Source organism: Monodelphis domestica, chromosome 4 (genome assembly GCF_027887165.1).
Source record: "Monodelphis domestica isolate mMonDom1 chromosome 4, mMonDom1.pri, whole genome shotgun sequence".
In the NCBI taxonomy this organism is placed as follows: domain Eukaryota; kingdom Metazoa; phylum Chordata; class Mammalia; order Didelphimorphia; family Didelphidae; genus Monodelphis; species Monodelphis domestica.
The window spans coordinates 11327252-11350632 of NC_077230.1; the positions used below are offsets into that span (position 1 = coordinate 11327252).

At 37.0% G+C, this 23381-nt stretch overlaps 1 protein-coding gene across 26 annotated transcripts in view; it reads left to right on the plus strand.

Moving 5' to 3' along the window:
- The window catches only part of TIAM1 (TIAM Rac1 associated GEF 1), a 302352-nt gene that overhangs the window by 149853 nt on the left and 129118 nt on the right, over nt 1-23381 (plus strand). For all 26 annotated transcript variants that reach the window (XM_056826011.1, XM_056826024.1, XM_056826021.1 and 23 more), the window contains one exon: nt 4880-5058. The gene's annotated coding sequence lies outside the window, so the exon portion shown is untranslated. The remainder of the gene's footprint in view (nt 1-4879; nt 5059-23381) is intronic.

Here is a 23381-nt window from a genome sequence, read left to right on the forward strand (position 1 = left end):
GAAAAGGGGTATAGATACATATGTGTGTGTCTCGATGTGTGCATTTTCTGTCTGATGCATTCAGGAAGGGGGATACTTATGCCGCTAGATCCATATGTTGGGTAGCCAAAAATTTATGAGAATTGCCTTGACGGCTAGCATGGAAAGTCTATTTCAACAAAATGGCGCTTACTGTACTTTCATTCCGATGTGGGCTTCCTGGTTTTTGACAGCTGCTGAACAGTCGATGAACTGGTAGAAAATTTTCTAAGGTTAGTTTAAGAAGTTAAATAAGATAGCAGGGCTGAAAGGAGCGGAATGGGGTAATATAGGGAAAGGGGCAAAGAACTGGAGATTCAAAAGGATACCATATTTTCTGCCTGCCTGCAAGTGATTTTTCTATTAATATTCATTTTTCTTAGTATTGCTGCTAAAATAATTTGTCTACTTCTAGTAATTTTTCTTAGTTCTGGCAGCTAGGTGGTACAGTGACTAGAGACCCTAGAGATTTGAATTCAAATGCCACGTCAGACACTGAGTGACCCTGAGTAAATCACTTAACTTCTGTTTTGCCTCAGTTTCCTTTTATGTAAAATAGAGATAATAACAGCACCTACCTTGAAGAGTTGTTATTAGGATCAAATGAGATAATAATTATAAAACACTTAGCAGAGCATCTGGCATCTGTGTGATGCTATATGAATGTTAGCTGCTATTATTATTATTTCAGTTTTGGTATATCAGTGGGTTGTCTCAGAGAATAGTTGGAATGTTTGACTGAAGTCAAACAAAGGTAAAGACCTTTCCCTGAACAGTTTTACCTTATTACTGTGCAGATTTTTTTAAAAGCCCACTTCTCCTAGTTCTGATTAATTTTTCTAATTATTAGATGAACAGTTTGGCTAAGGACATTTTGCCTTAATTCTTTTTTGTACCCATCTATGAGTCTAGTTAAACTTTGGAGCTCACTTTGATGGTTGTTCCCTTAAGTACTTGTTGGTAATTTTCAGGTTCTAGAAGTCTGTCTCTGAAGGTCCTCAAAAGATCAGTGGGTTAAAAAAATCTGGCTTCTTGGCTTTGCGGCTAGAATGAGAGGTTCCGAGCCAGCCGGATGGTAGCTGAATCAAGCCATGCAAACTATCACTTGAGTATATTTGTAATTCCTGAAGGAGGGAGGACTTTGTTCTCCTCCTTCTTTCCGGTTGATATTGTCATTAGATTTCATCACAGATGATGAAGTTTTAATAAGATGACCAAGTAGTTCCAGAATTACAACCGAGCCTTCTGAGACACAATGGAGTCCCTTGAGAAAGCGAATTAATCTGTTGTATGAGCAAATACACTCCTGCGGGCTTTAAATGACTCAGTCCTGGGGAATTCAGTGTAGTAAATGTTTGGGAGCTCTTTGGGGAAAAGTGCCCGATGCTGGGGCTTTGGGAGGTGAGAGAGGAGAAGATTTCTTCCTCCTCGTCCTCTCCAACCTGGTGGTCAGCAGCTGGGTGCTGGACACCTTTCCAGCATATTGAGGCTCTGTGGTTTGAGAAAACTCTTTCAAGGCACCCTTGAAGGAGCAGAGATCCAAGCACCCAGCACTGACAGGACTGACACTTAGGTCATTTGTATATGTTTGTTTGCTTGTTAGTTATCTCCCCCATTGCATTCTGAGATCCTGATAGCAGAGCCTGGCTTTTGCCTCTTTTTACATCCCTAGAGTTTGGTGAAGTGCCTGAAGGCACTTTATTGTATCTCAATAAAGAGGGAATTCAGGACGCAGCTAATGGAATAGAGACACACATTCCAGATAGACAAGAAGTCCCTTCAAGGGATATTGAGCTGACCAGAGCAAAGAAGTGAGCTGCCTATGTACTAAAGAGACCTAGCCTTGGCCATCGAGAGGGAAGCAAACTCTGGGAATCCATCTGAGCAACACATTCAAGCTGCGCGAGGACCTGAGATGAGAGAAAAGACTTCCTAGACCCTGCTTTATGGGGGGTTGTGATGCCTTCTTTGTATTTGCACCTGTCAGCAAATCAAGTAATCAATTGAGTGCCTACTGTATACCCCAAATAATAAGCATGGAAATAAAAAAACAAGTCCCTGCTTTCAAGGAGCTCATAGGTTCATCAGAGTGACAAAATGCAACATGCAAACTACTATGGATTTATATATGTGAATTGGAATAATCGCAGAAGGAAGATAATACACTTGAGGACTGGAAGGGCTCCATTCAACTAAGACTTGAAGGAAGCTGTCATTATAGCCAAGAAGGAGGTGAAAATGAACCAGAGGAAAAGCTCCCGCATGGGGGAGTTGGGAGATGGAGTGTCTTGTGGAAGGAACAGCTAGGAAGCTAGTGTTTGGATTGATGAATATGTGTGGAGGGGAGGGGCTGAATGGGGAAGACACTTGAGGCAGGCAGAACCAATAGCTTCCTATTGCAATATAGAGATGAGGCTGATGAGGGAGTGCACTAATAGTGGCAGTGCTGGAGGAGAGAAGGAGTCCTATTCAAGAGATGCTCATAGAAGCATTGGCAACAGTTTGGCTTTGGGGGATGAGAGACCTTGAGCTGTGGTTGAGAACTAAGTTACAAGCCTGAGGATGGTGTAGTAAGGAAGGTAGGAAGTAAGGGGGACTTTAGGGGGAAAGAGAATTCATTTTGGACATGTTGGGTTTAGCATGACGACTGGGCATCCAGTTTGAGATTTTGAAAGGCAATTTGGAGATGGGAGATTGGAGGATTGTCGATCTGAGAATCATCAGCATAGAGCTGGTAATTAAGTTCAAATATGGTGGCTGATGGGAATGGAAGTATTAGAGAGAAAGTGAAGATAAGTGAGGTTGGAGGTGGTTGCTCCGATCCAGAATGGTTGATGAACATTGTCCTATAAGATTTCTGGGGGCAGGTAGGGAGTTCAGTGGATAGAATGCCAGGTCTAGAGTCAAGAGGACCTGGGTTCAAAACTGGCCATAGATACTTCCTAGCTGTGTGATCCTGGCCAAGTCATTTAACCCCAGTTGTATAACCTTACTGCTCTTCTGCCTTGGAACTGATAGATAGTATTGATTCTAAGACAGAAGATAAAGATTTTTTTTTAAATGAAAGATTTCAGTGTTTTTGCTTAGCTATGTTTCTGTCATAAAGGAAAGTGTGAAATCTAGAAGATAGACAGTAGAGGGAAATTACTGTAATATAAAAATAAAAAGGCATCAATAAAATGTATTTGAATAAAATGTACAGTAACTGAGTAATTAAGACACAAATCCCTTTTCAAAAATATTTTACCAAACCTTTAATGTTTGTAGTTGTGTTGTGTTTCTCTAGAGACATAGCTAACAACATTATAGCAATTTCAGTGGAACAGGAACTAAATGAATAGTACTTTGGGCTTTCCGGGACTGTGAGTTAATATTTTTAAATGATACATATCATGTCTAAGTGGGCATGCACCCACCTCTAGCTAGAAATATAAAACTAGTAGAGCCTTATTCCCTTCTCTTATCCCCGGTAAAATGATGCTATCCTTTTCATGACTACTACTTGACAGAATTCTAGATATGCTAACCAGAGCAATAAGGCAAGTAAAAGAAATCGAAGGAATAAGCATAGGCAAATAGGAAACACAATTATAATTTCTTTTGCAGATGATACGATGTCTTACTTGGAGAAATCTATAAAATCAAATAAAAACTTAATGGAAATAATTAATAACCAGTACAGTAGAAGAATATAAAATTAACCCAGAAAATAATAAGCCCTTCTCTATATCACCCCACCCAAAGAGGTTCATGAATTTAAAAAAAATCCTTACCTCCTGGGGGCAGCTGGGTAGCTCAGAGGATTGAGAGCCAGGCCTAGAGATGGGAGGTCCTAGGTTCAAATCTGGCTTCAGACACTTCCCAGTTGTGTCACCCTGGGCAAGTCACTTGACCCCCCATTGCCTAGCTCTTACCACTCTTCTGCCTTAGAGCCAATACACAGTATTGACTCCAAGGTGGAAAGTAAGGGTTTAAAAGAAAAATCCCTACCTACTGTGTATTGGTTCCAAGGCAGAAGAGTCTTAACACTCATCTTTGCTGGTAACACCTTGGTGAAAAGCTGTCAACATCATCTATGACCAAAACAGCATGGCTATGTTTAACATGTTAATCCTGGACTATATTTATATAAAAAATTAAAATTTCTCAACACACACAAGTTTTTCCACAAGTGTTTCTGACAAGTGCCCAATAAGAATTGAGACAAATTGTTTCCTTACTTTAGCAAAGATATAAAGTTTTTTTGAAGAAAAAAGAAAATAAAGGATGTAACAGGGAACTGATTATTATAGGGACTTGAGGATAAAATTCAAGAGTTAGAAGGCACCTTCTGAGAATCCACTTATTTGATCCACTTCGCAAAGTCCCTTCATTTTTCTTTTCCGTAGTAGAGGTACTAGCAAGGTACTTCCCACATAGCACCCTGCGGGAATGTAACGAGTATTATTACTGCTTTGTCAAGAGAAACGTGACTCTTTATTGTGAGGACTGAAAAAAGCGCATCTGTTGAGAAATGAGAGAATCTGATGGTTTGGGTCTCTAGAGAAGGAATGAAGTGCTTCAAAGGACCTGGATGCTCTCTGACAGAGCCACAGTCTCTCTGAGAATCAATTGTCTTCATAAAGTGGGGCTAATAATAATGCCTACCTCACTTGATCCTCCAAAAAGTGCTTTGTAGACCTTGAAGCACTACATAAAAGTAGCTTTTAATTTGGTTTTTGCCCAGAGTGAAGAGTGTAAGGTAAGGAAATATTTTCATTAGGAAATGCCCTTTTAATATGTGTGTATATGTGTGTGTGTATATATATATATATATATTTTTTTTAACCTAAATCTTTGTATCTCCTTTCTCTCCCTCCAGGTTTTTGGGATATTTTCACAGACTCTAATGAAACATTTATGGAGTACCAAGTGACTGGTGCAAAAAGACTCAAGTTCTAGCTGCTGTTCATTTTGATATCATTTGCAGTTTTATACATCTAAATGCCAGAGTTCTCTTGGGGAGAATTGTGCTGGACACCATTATTGCCTTTTGAGAAGGTAGGTTATATGTCTTTGAAGAGCCTGTATGTGGGTCATAAATTTCGTCATTAGGGGAAAGTTGTGTTGTATTTGGCTCGGACAAAGAGAGGCTTTGGAGAAGTGACCCATCAGTTATTGGCTCTTTAGCAGTCCCAAAATGGTAGTTGTCTAAGAGGTAGTTGATAGTAATAGTTGATAATGAGCTCTTTTCTCTTCTTCCTTGACTGAATTGCACACTCTTAGAGATATCTTCTGTTTTGTCATCTTCGTGTAAGATGACATTTACAATGTAGCTTTAATAGTACTTTAAAATAGTACTTTGTTATAATAAATCTTGGTAGATAAAAAAAAATCAGTTAAAAATTTAAATCCAAATTTCTAAAGTTTTTTTTTTTTCAAAACTTTTTCTTCTCAAGCCGCTCACTCTATCCCTTCCACTCTTCCTTCACAGCAAAGGAACTCCTCATTTTTCCAGTGAGAAGATAGAAACAATTTGCTCTAAGGTCCATCTTATCCTGTATTCTACATCTTAAAACCCCTTGACATCATCCTCCATTCTCTCCTCCTTTGCTTCAATCTCAGACTTTGCAGAAGTAGTTGTCTTTCTCTCTTTTTTTCAATCAATGAAAATCCACCTTCTCTTTCTTCCACCTCTCCTTGTTCTCCTGGTTTTGCTCACTTCTCTGTACATCACTTCATACAAGTCTTGCCAGGTTTCTCTGAAACTTTCCCCTTCATCGTTCTTTACAATACAATGGTATTTCTTCATGTTCATATAACCATAACTTGCTTGGCTAGTCTCCAGTTGATAGGTACCCCTTTAGTTTCCAATTCTTAGTCCCACAACAAAAGCTGCTCCAATTCTGTGTGCACATGGGGTCCTTTCCCTCTTTCTTTGTTCTCTTTAGTCATAATATGGATCAAATGACCCTAGGAATGCTGGGCCAAAGAGCATATACGATTTAGTAACTTTGGGGGCATTGTTCCCAGAATGGCTGGACCATTCAATTGCAGTTCCACCACAGTTTCTGTTTATTGGATGAGCATACTAATTAATTACACTCCTGGGGGCTTTAAATAGCGAAGTCCTGGAACATTCAAAGTAGGAAAAGCTTCTGAGCTCCTTATGGAAGAGACCCCAGTTTGGGGGAGTTGAGGGAGATGATTTCTCCTCCTTGCCTCCATCAGACAAGTAAACAAGGCACCACATTCAGTACTTCATTGGCTTGACAGAATTTCTACCAACAGTGCATTAATATACCCATTTCCCCACAGCCATTCCAACATTTTAAATTTCCCTTTTGCCAGCATTGACAGTCTAATGGGTATGAGGTGGAAGGTCAGAAGTATTATAATTTGCATTTCTCTACTGATGATTTATAGCATTTTATATGACTATTGATAACTTGGATTTCTTCCTCTAAATAGTGATTCTCATATCTTTGACCATTCATCATTTGGTTATTTGGTCAACTAATAAGAATGAGAATGGTTTTTAGTCTTATAAATTTGAATCAATTCCCTATTTATATTAGAAATGAAATCTTTATCAGAGAAAATGACTGTAAACATTTCCCCCCATGTTCCTGTTTCTTTTTAATTTTAGCTACATTGGCTTTGTTTGTGCAAATATTTACAATTTTTCTTTAATCTAAATTATCCATTTTACCATCTGTGATTCTCTTTATCCCTTGTTTGGTCATGAACTCTTCTTTCCACGAGAGGAAATTTCTTACTTGCTCCTTTAATTCATTTATGATATCCTCTTTATGTCAAAGCCATGTACCATTTTGAAAATTATCTTGGTATACAGTGTGAGATATTAGTCTTTAGCTAGTTACTGCCAGCCTGCTTTCCAGTTTTCCCAGTAGTTTTTGTTTAGTAGGAAAGCACTGGTTAAGAGTGCTGCATTTGAAGTTAAGAAGACCCGAGTTAAAATCTTACCTCAGATATTTACTTGCTGTGTTGACCACAGGCAAGTCCTTTAAGTTCTCTCAGTTTCCAAATCTGTAAAATGGGGCTAATAATAGAATTTACTTGACAAGGTTGTTGTAATTCTCAAATAAGATAACATACATATAGCATTTTGCAAACCCATATAAATTTAGAAAATCTACATACGTTTTAAGTATTACTACCACTACTCTCCATACAAACTACTACCACTATTCTTACTACCACCATCATTGCCACTACTTCTTCCATCTCCTCCTTCACCTCTTCTTCTGTTATTGCTTCAATGACTTAATTAAGTACTAGGCTGCTGTGTTTATTTGCTTCTGTATTCTGTTGATCTATTTTATTGATTGTCCTCTCTATTTATTAACAAGTACCAAAGTGATCTGAGTACTGTTTTGCATTAAAATTAGAGATCTTATACTCTTAGACTCCCTTTTTTCCTTTTTTTTTTCCCCTCTCGATTTTTGGCCTTCTGTTTCCAGATGAATTTATATATATACATATATTTTTTTTTCTATAGCTATAAAATAATTTTTTGGTAGTTTGATTGGTATGGTCCTGAATTTTGTTAAGTCATTTTTAAATTGTAGCCAACTCTTTGTTATCCCATTTGGGGTTTTCTTGGCAAAGAAACTTAATTTCATAAATCCCCAAATTGATCATTATAGCTAATCTTTTCATTTTATTCTCCTTGCTTTTTACTTAAAAGTTTTGTATTACTATTCATCAGGTACGTCATACTACAGTTTCTTTTTTGGTTTTGACTCTCATTGGTTTAGAAAATATCAAGACTGCAATTTGCATTATAATAGGAATTTTGTAGAGCTGCTTCTTTTTCATACTTTTCAAACAGCTTTTATAGTATTGTTATTTAAATTGTATATAGAATTGTTATTTAAATGTTTAAAAATATTCACATATTAATTATCTGATGTTTGGATTTTTATCTTTTGGAGCTTATTTATGGCTTATTCAGGGTTTTCCCACCCTTGAGACTGAGTTATGTAAGTCTTTTGGTTCCTATTCTATCTGAAAATTTTCTGCTTTTGTAAATATTTACTTCTTTCATATAGATCACCGGTTTTTTGAACCTATAATTGGAAGAAATAATTCCTAATAATTTTCCTTACTTCTTCATCTTTCTCATTTTTGATACTAGTAATTTGGTTCTCTTTTTAAATAATAATGAAATAATTAATAATATGTTTATTAAGATTAAGAGCATATTAAATAATCTAATATTAAATTATCTAATCTAATAATCTAATATTATATTAAATAATTAATATTATAAACAATTAAATAATCTGATATGTCTATTTTATTGCTTTTTAAAACAGTTCCTAATTTCATACATTAATTTAGTGGGTTTTTCTAATAATTAAATAATTTATAAATAATTTAATATTATATCTATTGTTTTTTAAAACAGTTCCTAATTTCATACATTAACTTAGTGGGTTTTTCTGTTTTCAGTTTTATTAATAACTTCTTTTATTTTCAAGATTTCTTTTTTGTTGTTGAATTTATTGGATAGATTTTTAATTTGCCCAATTTGCTTATCTTTCATTATTAATGAAAGTGTTTAGAGAGATACATTTTCCCCTAAAGATCCCTTTGGCTGCATCCCCAAAAGTTTGCTATGATTTCTCATTATTGCTTCTCATGAATTGTTTCAAGGATTTGATCTCTGATCCATCTATTCTTTAAGATAGTTATTTATCTTATGAAATTGACTACATATATTAATTTAAACCCTTACTTTCTGTCTTAGAATCAATACTGTGTTTTGGTTCTAAGATAGAAGAGCAGTAAGGTCTAGGTACTAGGGATTAAATGACTTGCCCAGAATCATATAGCTAAAAAGTGTTTGAGGTTAGATTTGAATCTAGGACCTCCTCTCTCTAGACTTGGCTTTCAATTCATGAAACCATCTCAACATTTTCTGATGAATCCCTTTATTGAACATAATTTTATTTGCATTGTATCTGTTAAAGATGTCTAATAGTTCCACTTTTGTTAGATTTTTATAACCTTAATTCATGGTCAATTTTTGTTGAGATGCTATACTTGTAGACAAACACACACATACTTCCTTTCATATTTAACTTTTTAAGAATACTATTCAAGAACTTAATTTCTTTCTTGGTTGTTTATCAAGGTCTGAAAGGAGTAAACTGAGACCCCTTAGTAGTATAATTATCCTGTCTGTTTCTTCTTATAATTCTATTAACTTTTTCTATAAGTATTTAGATGTAATGCCATTTGATGCATTTAGGTTTAAAATTCATATTGCTTCATTGCCTATGTTACCTTTCAGCAAAATGCGGTTTCCTTGTTTATTCCTTTTAATTGTCTATTTTTGCTGTTACCTTCTTTGAAATCATGATTGTTACCCCCCTGTCATTTCTAATTTAACTGAAGCATAATTGAATATTGTCCAGCCCCATATTTTAACTTCTAAATCTTTAGTTTTCAAGTTTATTTTATGCAAACAAGTTCTTGTTGGATTCTGCATTCTGCTCTTCCATTTTGTGTGAAATTATTCCATTTACATTCATAGTTATGATAATTTCCTTCCATTATATTTTGTATTTTTCCTTCTCTTTGACTGTTCCTCTGGCTTTATAAAGGATAAGATAGTAGTGTGAGATGAGTGCCATCAGCACCAGTGCTTTGAGTTTAATACTGTCTGCTTCTGTTCTGTGCCCTGTTTTCTTTTCCTTTCCCAGATCCAAATGGCAGGTTCTTGTCCTTTCTTTCCTTCTTTCCTTTTAAACCTATCTTCATCATATACCCCTTCTTAGGTGGAATCTGTTTTGCTCAGGATTAATCTCTTTCCTAACTTGCCCTCCCTCTTATTTCCACCTTTCCTTTTCCCCCTTTCCTCTTTTCCCCCTGTTGAGTGAAATGTATTTTTCCATCTGGTTCTGTTGTGTATTCTTTCCTCCTTTGACTAGTTCAGGTAAATGTGGGGTTCCAGTGTTAATAATTCCACTCATCCCTTCATCCTTTTTTAATATAGCTTTCTAATTATATACCTCTATTATGTAAGTTAGTTTCCCTTCTCCTTTTTTTCTCTTCACTTCCTAGTATATATATATAAGCTTTGGAGTATAGCTATAATGTTCCTTGAAGTTTTTATTTGGGGTCTTCTTTTTGGAAGCAATCAATACCAAATTCCTTTACAACATAAATATGGTATTGATTCCAAAACCAGGCAGGGCAAAAACAGAGAAGGAAAACTATAGACCAATCTCCTTAGTGAATAGAGATGCAAAAATGTTAAATAGGATACTAGCAAAAAGACTCCAGCAAGTCATCACAAGGGTTATTCACTATTACCAGGTAGGGTTCATACCAGGAATTCAAAGATGGTTCAATTTTAGGAAAACTATCCACATAATTGACCGTATTAACAAGCAAAATGACAAAAATTACATGATTATCTCAATAGATGCAGAAAAAGCCTTTGACAAAATACAACACCCATTCCTATCGAAAACACTAGAAAGTATAGGAATAGAAGGGCCTTTCCTAAAAATAATAAACAGTATATATCTAAAACCATCAGCCAACATCATTTGCAATAGGAATAAACTAGAAGCCTTCCCAATAAGATCAGGAGTGAAACAAGGATGCCCATTATCACCTCTATTATTTAACATTGTACTAGAAACACTAACAGTAGCAATTAGAGAAGAAAAAGAAATTGAAGGTATTAAAAAAGGCAATGAGGAGACCAAGCTATCACTCTTTGCAGATGGTCTACTTAAAGAATCCTAGAGAATCAACCAAAAAGCTAGTCGAAATAATCAACATCTTTAGCAAAGTTGCAGGATGCAAAATAAACCCACACATATCATCAACATTTCTATATATTTCCAACACATCTCAGCAGCAAGAATTAGAAAGAGAAATTCCATTTAAAATCACCCTAGACAATATAAAATACTTAGGAATCTATCTGCCGAGACAAACACAGGAATTATATGAGCATAACTGCAAAACACTTTCTACACAATTAAAACTAGATCTAAACAATCAGAAAAACATTAATTGCTCACGGGTAGGATAAAGTAACATAATAAAAATGACAACCCTAGCCAAATTAATTTACTTATTCAGTGCCATACCTATCAAACCACCAAGAAACTTTTTTACTGAGTTAGAAAAAAATTATAACAAAGTTCATTTGGAAGAACAAAAGAGCAAGGATATCCAGGGAATTCATGGAAAAAAAGTGAGGGAAGGAGGACTTGCAATCCCAGATCTCAAACTATACTATAAAGCAGTGGTCATCAAAACAATTTGGTATTGGCTAAGAGAGAGAAGGGAGGATCAATGGAATAGACTTGGAGTAAGTGGCCTCAACAAGACAGTCTACGATAAACCCAAAGATCTCAGATTTTGGGACAAAAATCCACTATTTGACAAAAACTGCTGGGAAAATTGAAAAACAGTGTGGGAGAGATTAAGTTTAGATCAACATGTCACAGCCTGCATCAAGATAAACTCAGAATGGGTAAATGACTTGGATATAAAGAAGGAAACTATAAGCAAATTAGGTGAACACGAAAAGAATACATATCCGATCTTTGGGAAAGGAAAGATTTTAAGACCAAGCAAGAATTAGAAAAAATTACAAAATGTAAAATAAATAATTTTGATTATGTTACTTTAAAAAGGTTTTGTACAAACAAAACCAATACAACCAAAATTAGAAGGGAAGCAACAAATTGGGGGAAAAATCTTTATAACAAAAACCTCTGATAAAGGTCTAATTACTCATATTTATAAGTAGTTAAATCAATTGTACAAAAAAATCAAGCCATTCTCCAATTGATAAATGGGCAAGAGACATGAATAGGCAATTTTCAGATAAAGAAACCAAAACAATCAATAAACACATGAAAAAGTGTTTTAAATCTCTTATAATTAGGGAAATGCAAATCAAAACTCTGAGGTATCACCTCACACTTAGCAGATTGGCTAACATGACAGCAAAGGGAAGTAATAAATGTTGGAGGGGATGTGACAAAGTCGGGACATTAATGCACTTCTGGTGGAGTTGTGAATTGATCCAACCATTCTGGAGGGCAATTTGGAACTATGTCCAAAGGGCGATAAAAGACTGTCTGCCCTTTGATCCAGCCATAGCACTGCTGGGTTTGTACCCCAAAGAGATAATGAGGAAAAATACTTGTACAAGAATATTCATAGCTGAGCTCCTCGTGGTGGCAAAAATTGGAAAATGAGGGGATGCCCTTCCATTGGGGAATGGCTGAACACATTGTTGTGTCTGTCGGTGATGGAATACTATTGTGCTCAAAGGAATAATAAAGTGGAGGAATTCCATGTGAACTGGAATGACCTCCAGGAAGTGATGCAGAGTGAGAGGAGCAGAACCAGGAGAACATTGTACACAGAGACTGATAAACTGTGGCACAATCTAATGTGATTTCTCTAGTAGTGACCTTTTGGTGGGCAAACTTTTGGGCTTGAATCTCAAAATTCGCTAAAAAACCAAGCATAAGTCTGGTGGTGTGTCACTTCGAGAAAAAAAGTCCTTTTCAGCATGTGGCCCCATACGTCTCTGTATGTGGCAATGAGAATAGCTAAGCCATTCATAGTTAATCATTTTACAGTATTTCTGTTACTTTGCATAAGGTTCTCCTGATTCTGTTCACTCTACTTTGCATCAGTTCTTGTAAGGCTTTCCAGGTTTTTCTTTAGTCATCCTGCTCATCATTTCTTATATTACAGTAGTATTCCACAATTTAAGGTATTGTCCAATTGATAGGCATCCTCAGAATTTTCAGTTCTTTGCCACCACAAAAAAAAGAGAGATTTTTGGATCCCTTTGGAATGTGGTCCTAGTTGTCATATTGCTGGATGAAAGTGTACAAATAGTTTTATAGCCATCGTCTCTCCAGCTCTCCAGAATGGTTGGATCATTTCATAACTCTACCTTTAGTGTTTTCTCACATTGCTACCAATATATATAATTTCCCTTTTCTATTCTATTGGCCAATCTAGTGGGTGTGAGGTGATACAACTTTGCATAATTGTAATGTAAATTATTAGACTGGACTTGTACCCTCTTGAGAAATGCAGCTGCTTTTCTTGGGCTTTTGTATAATGTATTTAGAGAACCTCAAGACAACTCAAGGTATCCATCACAGCCTTATTGTGCTCCTATTGTGGTCTAATTGTCACTTGCACTGCTCTTGAGCTTTGTCAGTTGCTCATCTGGATCTGGTTCTAAGCAACACCTTTTGACTTGCTTCTAGTTAGACTTCCAGTAGACTATTTCTAGTGTTAGGCATTATCAGATACCTAGAAAATTCTGCACTTTCAGAGTGAGACAATTGAATGTTCATCCTTGGTCTGCAATTCCTTACCCGGTTATTGTTATAGGTGTAGACTGTCTTGGAGACCAGAAGTAAGACCCTGGAATGCTCCTCGTGTCAGACCCCTACCACTGTTGTTTGCTTCTGACCTTGTTCCTCATACTATGCAGCCTAATTTGGACAGTCCTCCTTTGCCCTGAACCCCTGCTCTTCTCCCCTGATGCTCAGGTCGTCTCTTGTCCACTCTAGCTCTATGAGCAAGAACCGGGTAGTCAATGAGAAACCTGCCAGTTGGTGCCTGTTCTTGCTCTCTACATAAGTTCTGATTCTTTTGTGTCAGTGTGGAACCTTTGTTATATGCTGAAATCCTTCATATTGTGAGGTTATTTGTGGTACCTTCCTGCCTAGACTTGGTTCCCACTGTTGGAGACCTTTCTTTCTCTTTCCCTTTGCTGAGATGGGCTGGAAAAATGACTCACTGCAATTTAAAAAAAAGAGAGATTTTTTGATCAACTTGGTCCAATTTGTTTTTTTAAGATTCTTGTGGAGTAGTTGTGGGGGAGAGCTCAGCTGTACTACTACTCTGATATGTTGGCTGGTCCCTATAGTTGTGCCCTTGATTTCCGCTACTCTTGTCTCCTCTGCCAGATTGCCTCTGCAATCTTTTACTAATCTTCAATTTCTTCCTATTTATTGACTCCCTCCTTGCTAAACATCTTCACATGATTTCATCTTTGCCTGTTGCTTCCAACAGACTTCCCAGAAAAACTTCTACTTGCTTCTGCTTTCTTTCTCTTGTTTTACTTCTTAATCTTTTGAAACTTGTCTTCCAAAGTTATTATTTTGGTGTAACAGCTTTTTCCAAAATTAGCAATGGCTTCTTAATTGTTGTGTCCAGTAGCTTTTTCTTGAATCTTCATTATTCTTGGTTTACTTGCAGGATTTGGCACTGTTAATCATCCTCATCTCTTGGAAGTCTCTTAGTATAGTTTTTCGTTGTATTTTGTAAAGGGATATTCCCTGTTACAATTTCATTATTTGATCGGTTGGAAGTTTCAGGGGTTTGCTGGAATAGTTGTGGTTCTGAGCTGCCTGACTGTGTTCAAGCAGCTATCTTGACTGGAAGACCCCTTTTATTTATTTTTTAAGTATCCTATTTAACCTCTTGTGTTCTTGTTTGGAGCCTTTTGAATGTGTCTTCCAAAAACTGTGTTCATCAGTTTGTAAAATTTAGCAATAACTTCCAGAACTCGATCTCCATTTAATCTTAGCTCCCCCCTTTTTTGGCTGTCTCTAAGCTCAGCCTCCTGTGGGGAAAGAACAGGTTTGTAACCAAGGCCTCCCACCAGAATCTAATTTTAAATTCGCAATCTGTCTTGTGATTTTCCCTTCAAATTTAACTTGGAAGTAAATACATTCCATTCGTTTTCCTGTACTCTTAAAGATATTTTCAAGCTATAAAATGGTAATCATTTTGTTTATTTTTCATGCATTTTGTAAGCCTTTTTTGACTTTTGACTTATAATTGCATTATATTTTTTTCTATACAGACCTTATGAATATCTTATTTGTCAATGATTAGAAAATCCCTGTGAAATTTTGAAGATTCCTATTCAAACACAATTAGCTGTAGTACTGAATTCCATATGAAGTATATCTATTTTAGATTCTATTTAAGGGGGTTGAGTTATCCCAGGAACCTTGTTTTTAGGCAGTCTTTATTGAAAAGCATTCCTACATTATGGACCTTAAACAGCAATAAAGAAATCCCAGAATATTTTAGTAGTAAATTACAATTTTGTCTTCCTTTTATAGATAAGAAAAATGTAACCAAGAAAGCATCTACTTACTCCCTTTGGTATAGAAGGAGCACATAGGGTTCCGTTTTCTCATTCAGTCTTTTGTTAATTTCTTCTTGTTAATGTTTCTGTCTGGTCTCTTATAGAATAATATACTTATTTTAATTACACTCTGATTCACCTGTTTTTAAAGCCTGTTTTAGAATATAGATACATTCCTATCTCCAAGGTTTGGTTTTTTAATTTTAGTCTAAGGAATTCCATTTGAGGTTTAATATCCAAGGCAGCAAATGGTATTTTTCATGTGTTAGCAGGTTGTCTGTTTTTATCCCAAGTAAACATCATCAATTTTGGATTGTCATTCTCTTGTACCTGTCATCATTGCACTGTTTATTTTCCCACTTTTAACAAACAACAGACTCAACCCTCTAAAGTTTTAATGAAAAGTAAAATTAATACCCCCAAACCAAAGAGTTGTGCTGTGAAGTTAAATCTTCAGGTATTTCAAATGAGAATTTTTAGCAAAAAAAAAAAAAGCCCACATAATGGGCTGATTTTCCTGCTTCGGGGAGAAGCATTGATGTGAAAATATAGAAACTTTTTAAACTTTTATTGCTTTTAAATAACTTTCCCTCAAATACAGTAAAACCTCAAGTAAAATTTAACTCTCAGAGCCCATGGTTAACTTTTTTTGCCTTCTTGACCATTAGATTTTATAGAAATTGGTAAATGGTAATATAATAAATTGTTAGATATTCAAATAAATGATGCCCCCTCAAATCAGGAAAGACACATTCAGTGTTCTATGCTTATGTTGTAGTGGCTCTTTGTTTATGGCTTTTTGGGCAAGGATCCTGGAATGCTTTGCCATTTCATTCTTGAGCTCATTTTACAGATCAGGATACTGAAGCAAACAGGGTTAAGTAATTTGCCCAGGATCACACAGCTTGTAAATGTCTGAGTCTGGATTTGAACCAAGATCTTCCCGACTCCAGGCCTGGCTTTCTATCTACTGCATCACCTATCTGCCCCTCTGGGTCTATAAATCACTGATAATATTAAGAATGAAACACAATTACATTCTAAAACTCTCCTGTCCCCTCTCCCCTCCCTTCTCTCTGCCTACCTCTGTCTCTCTTTCTGTTTATCTCTCTCTGTATTTCTCTCTGTCTCTGTCTTTCTCATATCCATCTATCCCTATGATTGATGTTACTGGCATAGGCACTTTCAGCTCTATTCGTGAATAAGGTCTATTTTCTGGCTTTCTACTCTTCTATCTCATTCCCCACCTATATTACTTTACTTATGCTGTAACCCCCACCTGGGATCTCCTCTCACTCTCTCCACTCCTTCAAATTGGGTTCATTTTCCCAGATCCAACTCAAGTTCTTCCAGTTGCCCTTCCTAGTGCTGCATCATGATCTAGCTATAAATAACTCATAACCGTAGTTAGAAGTATGCCATTGTACTTTTTATCATCTAGTAACATTTATTATTTCTACATGTAGTTATTCAAGAACCAAGTGATTTTCTCTCGGTGCCCTAGCCAGCCAAATTTCAGAGAAGTCATTGACCTGAATTGGTAGAAAACTTCCTCATCCTGGAATGCCCTACATTAGGGAACTCTATTTATCCAGTTCTTGTTCCTCGTCTCATATATATATTTGGCTTGTTTTTAAAATTAGATTAAGAGGGATTGGGATAGACTTATTTTAGAAGGTGGGATTTTAACTGGGACATGAATGAAGCCAGGGAGGGCCAGGAGGGGGAAATGAGGAAAGAGAGGATTCCAGGCATGGAAGACAGCCAGAGAAAATGCCCAGAGTTGAGAAATGGAGTGTTTTGTTTGAGGAACAGCAAGAAAGCCAGTGTCACTGGATCAAAGGAAGACCTGTACGCACATGCCACCAAAGTTCCATCAGATAGCCATAATCCTTTCAGAGCATAATAGTTAATGTGAGAGAAGTAAAAGAAGATCATTAGAGAGATTAGTGGAATTGGCATGAAATGGTCTTAAGTTTGGGTAGTAGAATTGGAGAAAGGGAGGAGTTGAACAGTTTCAATTCAATTCAATAAACATTTACTTTTAAGCACTTCCTCCACTGTGCTACAAATGTTAAAAAGATAGTCCCTGTCCTTAAGGAACTTACAGTATAATAGGGGAAGAGGACATACAGAATGATGCCGGAAAGGGAGAAGGGTTGTGGAGACCACAGGGCACACTGGGGGCATCTTGTTTAGTGGAGTTGAAATCAGACAGGGATGGAGATACAAAATGGAGTGAGCAGGTATATCTGAAGTTCCCTTCACTTGGCCATTTTCTTGGCATTAATTCAGAACTCCAAACTCAGTAGCAGACAACAAACATTTATTAAACTCTTACAATGTGTCAGAAACTATATGAGGCTGTGAGAAAGTGAACCCCAATTTTCAGGGCTTGGGATACAATAGAAGATCACAAGGGAAAACAAAGAGATAGTTTGGCATATTTGATTGGTGTAGAAACTGGATTTAAGACTTGGGCATAATAGGTTTGATATGCTTCCTGGACAATTGGGCAGTATCTCCTCTAACTGATACATGACTAGGACATTGATTTAGGAGATGGATTAGCCCTGGGTATCTAGATTGAAGAATCCCCTTTATACTTTAATTGGGAGCTGATGACGTACTTAAAACATAGAAGAGAAAGTGCCTTAGAACAAAGTTTTGCGTAAAATTTGTGTTAAAGGGGAATGACTTGGATGATAATCCAGTAAAGAATACTGATAAAGTGGTGGTGAATCCATTTGGCAATGTGGCATGACTTCCTTCAGAGTTCAGGAACTTGGAAGAGCAAATGAATGAAGATTTTTTATGGTTAAAGATTGATTGACAGTAGAACAAAGTGCAAAGGGAGTCAAAGGGAGAGGATAATGTACAGTTGAACACCATGGCCAGTTATAGTAGTCAGAGTCTGAAGAATGGAATTTCTGCAACTGAATCATGTTATTGAATCTCAGCTGATACCATATAGTTGTAATCTCACCTCATGGCTTAACTTCATCATTAAACTTGTGTTCTTCCTACATGACTATCCTACTGGCCTCAGCAGTTATTTCAGTCTTTTTCTCCTCCCTTAATATCTAATTTTTCATTAGATGATTATTTTCTTTGCTAAGAAAATAGAGACCATTCACTATAAGATTCATTTTTCTCTCCATTTCTCAAAATCTCTTTATATTAGGAATTATTAAATGACACAGTCAGTGAGTTTGAAAAATGTTCTGATTTCTGTATCCAGTGTCCTTTGTAATTCTATGTATTTTATTTTATACATTTCAAAATATTCTTCTTGAGAAGGGGAGTTCACAGACCTCCCTTACCAGACCATCAAAAGGAGTCCATGATACAAAGAAGGTTCAGAACTCCTGCTTTGGACAATTTTTTCTCTCCTCTTTTACCTGTGTCCTTAATTTTTTTTCTCTTCCAGCCCTGGGCAGTAACTTCTGTTGTCCTTGTCCTATATTCTTTCTCTCTCCTACCTTCCCCTTTATCTATTCTCAATCTTTCCTTATCTGATAGTACTTCCCTCCCCTCAAAATATAATGTGACTCAGGTTGGAAAAATGCTTCATATAACTTCTCTCATTTTAGGTTCTACCATGATCCTAGTTACTTTAGTTATTACTATCCTTGTTTTAATAGATGAGAAAGTGTGGTTCAGAGCAAGGGTGTTGGTCTATGAAGACTAGGAAGAATGAAGGAGGAGTAGAGGTGGTGTACAAAGAATAGATTTAGGAGGAATAAGGCAGAGGGAAATATGAAAGGAAAGGAGATTATAATAAGAGAAAGGGATTTCAAGAGTTCAGTCATCTTGGAGATGTTACAGTTATGAATCATGGTGATATCCCTGTGGATGGCTATGAGTGGGTCATGAGAGCTGAAAAGGAGAAGATGAACTGGAAGGTGAGGGCATTTGTTGTTGTCATTTGGTCATTTTTCAGTAGTGTCCCACTCTTTGTGACTCCATTTGCGGTTCTCTTGGCAAAGAGACTGTAAAGATGAATTTAGAGTTGTGACTTAAAATCTAGATTTAATTGATCGCCAGGGGAAATCCCAAATAAAATACCCAAGTCAGTCTGGTATTTTATGGTAATTTAATTAATGTAGAGGGAAGGAATTAAGGAGAGGGAAGGAAGGAGACATAGGATTTCCCACCTGGCCTGTGCCAGGGGGAATTTTAAAAATCCCTGTCTCTAGGTCTCTGAAGAAGATTAGAGGCTTCTAAGAGGATAAAGTTGGAAAATAAAGGAGAAAAACTCAGCCAGAAACTCACCACTGAACTGGACAATAGCTTGTAGTCATGCTAAAATGCCAAAAGGCTCAGCAAACTCCTCTCAGCTAACTCTCCACTGCCAATAAGGGAAAGAGAGTGTTTTCAATCAAGATTTTCTCTCTGAGACAGCAAGGGAGCCAAATATATAGACCTTTCACGCTTGTTTCTCTTCCTTTAAAAGCCCATTCCTAGTTTTCATCTTCTTTTGATTAGATTATATCTTTAGAGTTACTTCACACTTCCTTGTTAAGTTCACCTTTTGTTAGTTACTTGACCTTTTTGTGATTAATTTAACCTTTATAGTTACTTAACACCTTTTTGTATTAGGATGCTAAAAATAGACTTAGCTTAAAGTTCTAGCTTCACTATAAGGTGAGAACTAAGTACCTTCACTGTTTAATCAGGAGATTACAACTTTATCTTCCCCTAAAGTAAGGTTTAAGTAGGGTGGAGTAATTTAAAGTTTACGATCCCCCCATGATCATTTGGAGACTAGTCTCCCCATTGATCATTTAACATAATCATCTTGTAGTTCTAAAGCATATAACTACAGATGTACACAATATTCAATTTCTAAGAGGGAATTAAAATAGTTAGGGAGAAGTAGAAAAGAGAGAAAGTAAAACCAATGTTTTGCTAGGTACATTGACAAAAAGCCAGATTAGGGGCAGTCCCCTTTGGCATAAAAGTGTACATTTACAATAAACGTTCGATCAAACTTTAGTTCAATCAACCACATCCAAAGTTTGTTCTGGATCTTCTTGATGTAGTGTAGGTTTTCTGGCATCTTTCTGCAATAGTCATACTCTGGATTTAGGATCTTCCTTGAAGATCTTTCCTCAAACAAAAATTTCAAAACCTTGTGTTTTTATTAAAATACAATACTGGAGTAGTTCATCATTTCCTTCTCCCATTCATCTTACAGATGAAGAAAGGGTGGCAAACAGTTAAGTGACTTGCCCACAATTACACAGCTAGTAAGTATCCTAGGCCAGATTTGAAGTTAGAGTCTTTCTGACTCCCGGCTCCATCTGCCATGCCACCTAGGGTATTTGAAGGAATATTAAAGGTGTGTATATTGAATTCTTCAAGTGTAGAACCATGGTTGAAGTACTAAATTCTTTAGGAGGTGGAATGGCTTATAATATTGGTGGCACACATTTATTAAACACCAATATGCTAGGCATTTGGGAATGTAAAGAATTGCAAAAACAATCCCTACCATCAAGGAAGTCATAATCCAAAAGAGTAGACAACCTACAAACAACTGTGTACAAACAAGATAAATGTACTAGATAAATTAGAAGCAATTGCTGAGGAAGGCACTGGCTTTAAGAAGAATTAGGAAAGGCTTCTTGCAAACAGTGGGATTTTACTTGACTTGAAAGAGGCCAGATTCTGAAAGGAGAAGCTGCTGAAGATGGTGGCTTTTTCCTTTTCTTGAAATAGTGCAAGGCTGATATCAATTTGTAGACCTGTATGTGAAATTAGGAGGGCAACAAGCACTAGAGAGATATTTGTAAAGCTTTTGGCAGTCAGGGACTTTTAAATTCCGATCCTCTTTAACTTCAGAGCCAGAGCTTTATTCATTTTGCCACATAATTTTTCAGATTTATACAAGTATGGTGGCACAGTGGATAGTGTATTGGGCCTGGAGTCAGGAAGACCTTGGTTTGAATGGAGTAGACCTAGGAAATCTAGATGATGCCGTGGTTTGAATGACTTGGAGTCAGGAAGACTCATCTGTAGACACTTGCTTGTATGATCCTGGGCAAGTCACTTAACATTGTTTGCAACTGGAGAATGAAATGGCAAACTACTCCAGTATATTTGCCAAGAAAACCCCAAGTGGGGTCAAAGTCTGAAAATGACTAAACTACAACAACAAAATATAAATACATCCAGAATAAATCCAAGTCTGTGGTTGGAGGTGGTATGTACTTGACTGGAGGGCAGAGCTACTTACTACTTCATGCCAAACCTCCAGCTGGCTCCTCCCTTGGCTTGGCTCTTGTCAATACTTTTGGCTTCCCCCCTTAGGGAATAGCTTTCATCTTAAACCTACTATGGAAAGAACAATAGGAATTGAAGATTTCTGAGGCTACTAGTAGTCTCAGAAAAGTAAACTCCACCTTGCTTTCCAACTCTTCCTACCTGGTTACTGACTCATTCATTTGTGCTTAGTTATGGGTCTGGATTAATTTGTTCTACTCTGCTTTGGGGAAATTATGAAACATCAAGAAAATCTCTTTTGTTCATCTCAAGCCCCCATCTGAGAAGGTCCCAGGAATTGAGGACTTACCTTTCTTTTTCGTTCACTTTGGGTTGTTTGGCATTCGGTTGATATTTATCTGAAGAACACATACAAGTTGGCAAACCAGGTAAATGATTGTCATCTTACAGAATCTTATTTTCCTCACAGTAAAGCATGAAGTTGACAGTTCTACGGCTCCAGCCACCTTCTATGTGTTCTCTCTGACTTTCAGGCTGTTTGCCTTTTCTTAGCCTGTAGGCATTCTCTTCAGAGCCAGTTCAATTACAATCATGGTTATAGCCAGAATAGCATTTCAGCCACCCAGCTCATGTCTCATCCTCTGCTGAAGATGCTTCTTCTCCCTCAGGTTTCTCCTGGAGATGAGAGATGATTTTTAAAAATTAGATGATAATTTCTGTCTGTCGGTATCCACTTAGCTTCCTCCCCAGAGTCAGAAATGTTTTAGTGACTTGTGGAAGCATTCGCAGCACACTTGAAATTTGCAGTTCTACATCACAGCATCCAAAGAACACGAGCACTTGAGAACATTGGAAAAGAGAATACAAGAAATCTATGTAATAGGAAAACGCAAAGCAATGATGTCTATGGGCCTTTGTTGTTCTTCAGTCATTTCAGTCGTGTTTAACTCTTTGTAATCCCATTGGGGTTTTATTGCCAAAGATATTGGGGTGGTTTGCCATTTCCTTCTCCAGAGGTTAAGTAACTTGTTGACCGCAGGGTCAACACAGCCATTAAGTGTCTGAGGCAGATTTGACTTGCTTCTTCCCGAGTCCAGACCCATTGCTTCTGGAATCTAGAGCCTGAGCCATCTAGCTGCCTTTCCATCAGCCTCCAAGATGCACAAGTAGCACATACTCAATAAACCACATAGTTATCAAATATGTCTACAGTACAAACTCTGTTGATTCAAACTTCACAGCTTTCATTATACACAGTCCTTTCTCTCTTCTGACACTGTTACTTCTTGATTCAGCCTCTGCACTACAGTATTAACCTTCTGGTGGGTCTCCCAACCTTACGTCTCTCCCTACTCCAGTCCATTCTCCCCTCAACTGTCTTCCTAAAGCATAGATCCGACTGGCATATATTCTTCTCCCACTTAATAAGCTCCAGGCATTTCCTTTCTCCTCCATCATTAAATATGAAATCTTCTGTTTGGCATCTCTTTGTCTTGAATTCCTTTATCAACTAGCCCCCACCTACTTATCCAATCTTCTGAACAGCCCAGTTTTCTCCATATACTCTGCAATCCAAGAACACCTTGCTGTTCTTCATAGCTCAGGGCATTTTCAATTATCTCCTGTGCCCGAATCTCCTCCTCTTCCTTCTCTTCTCCACTTTCTGACTTCCTGACTTTGTTCAAGTCTCAGCTAACAATCCTACCTTTTATGAGAAGTCGATTTGAACAGATGCAATCATCTACACATAAATTAGTGAACAGCTCTATACAAGGCACACATGATATGGGTTAACGTTAGCTTTGTTGTCTGGCTATGTGTATAACCATGTCTCTAATTTTGCTTATAACAGCATCTGTGAGTTTAATCCCCAGTTGAATGCATGTAGCCTTTCTTCTCTGATACAATTATCTGTCTTCTCCCAGCTAGGTGGCACAATGGATAGAGTGCCTGGCATGGA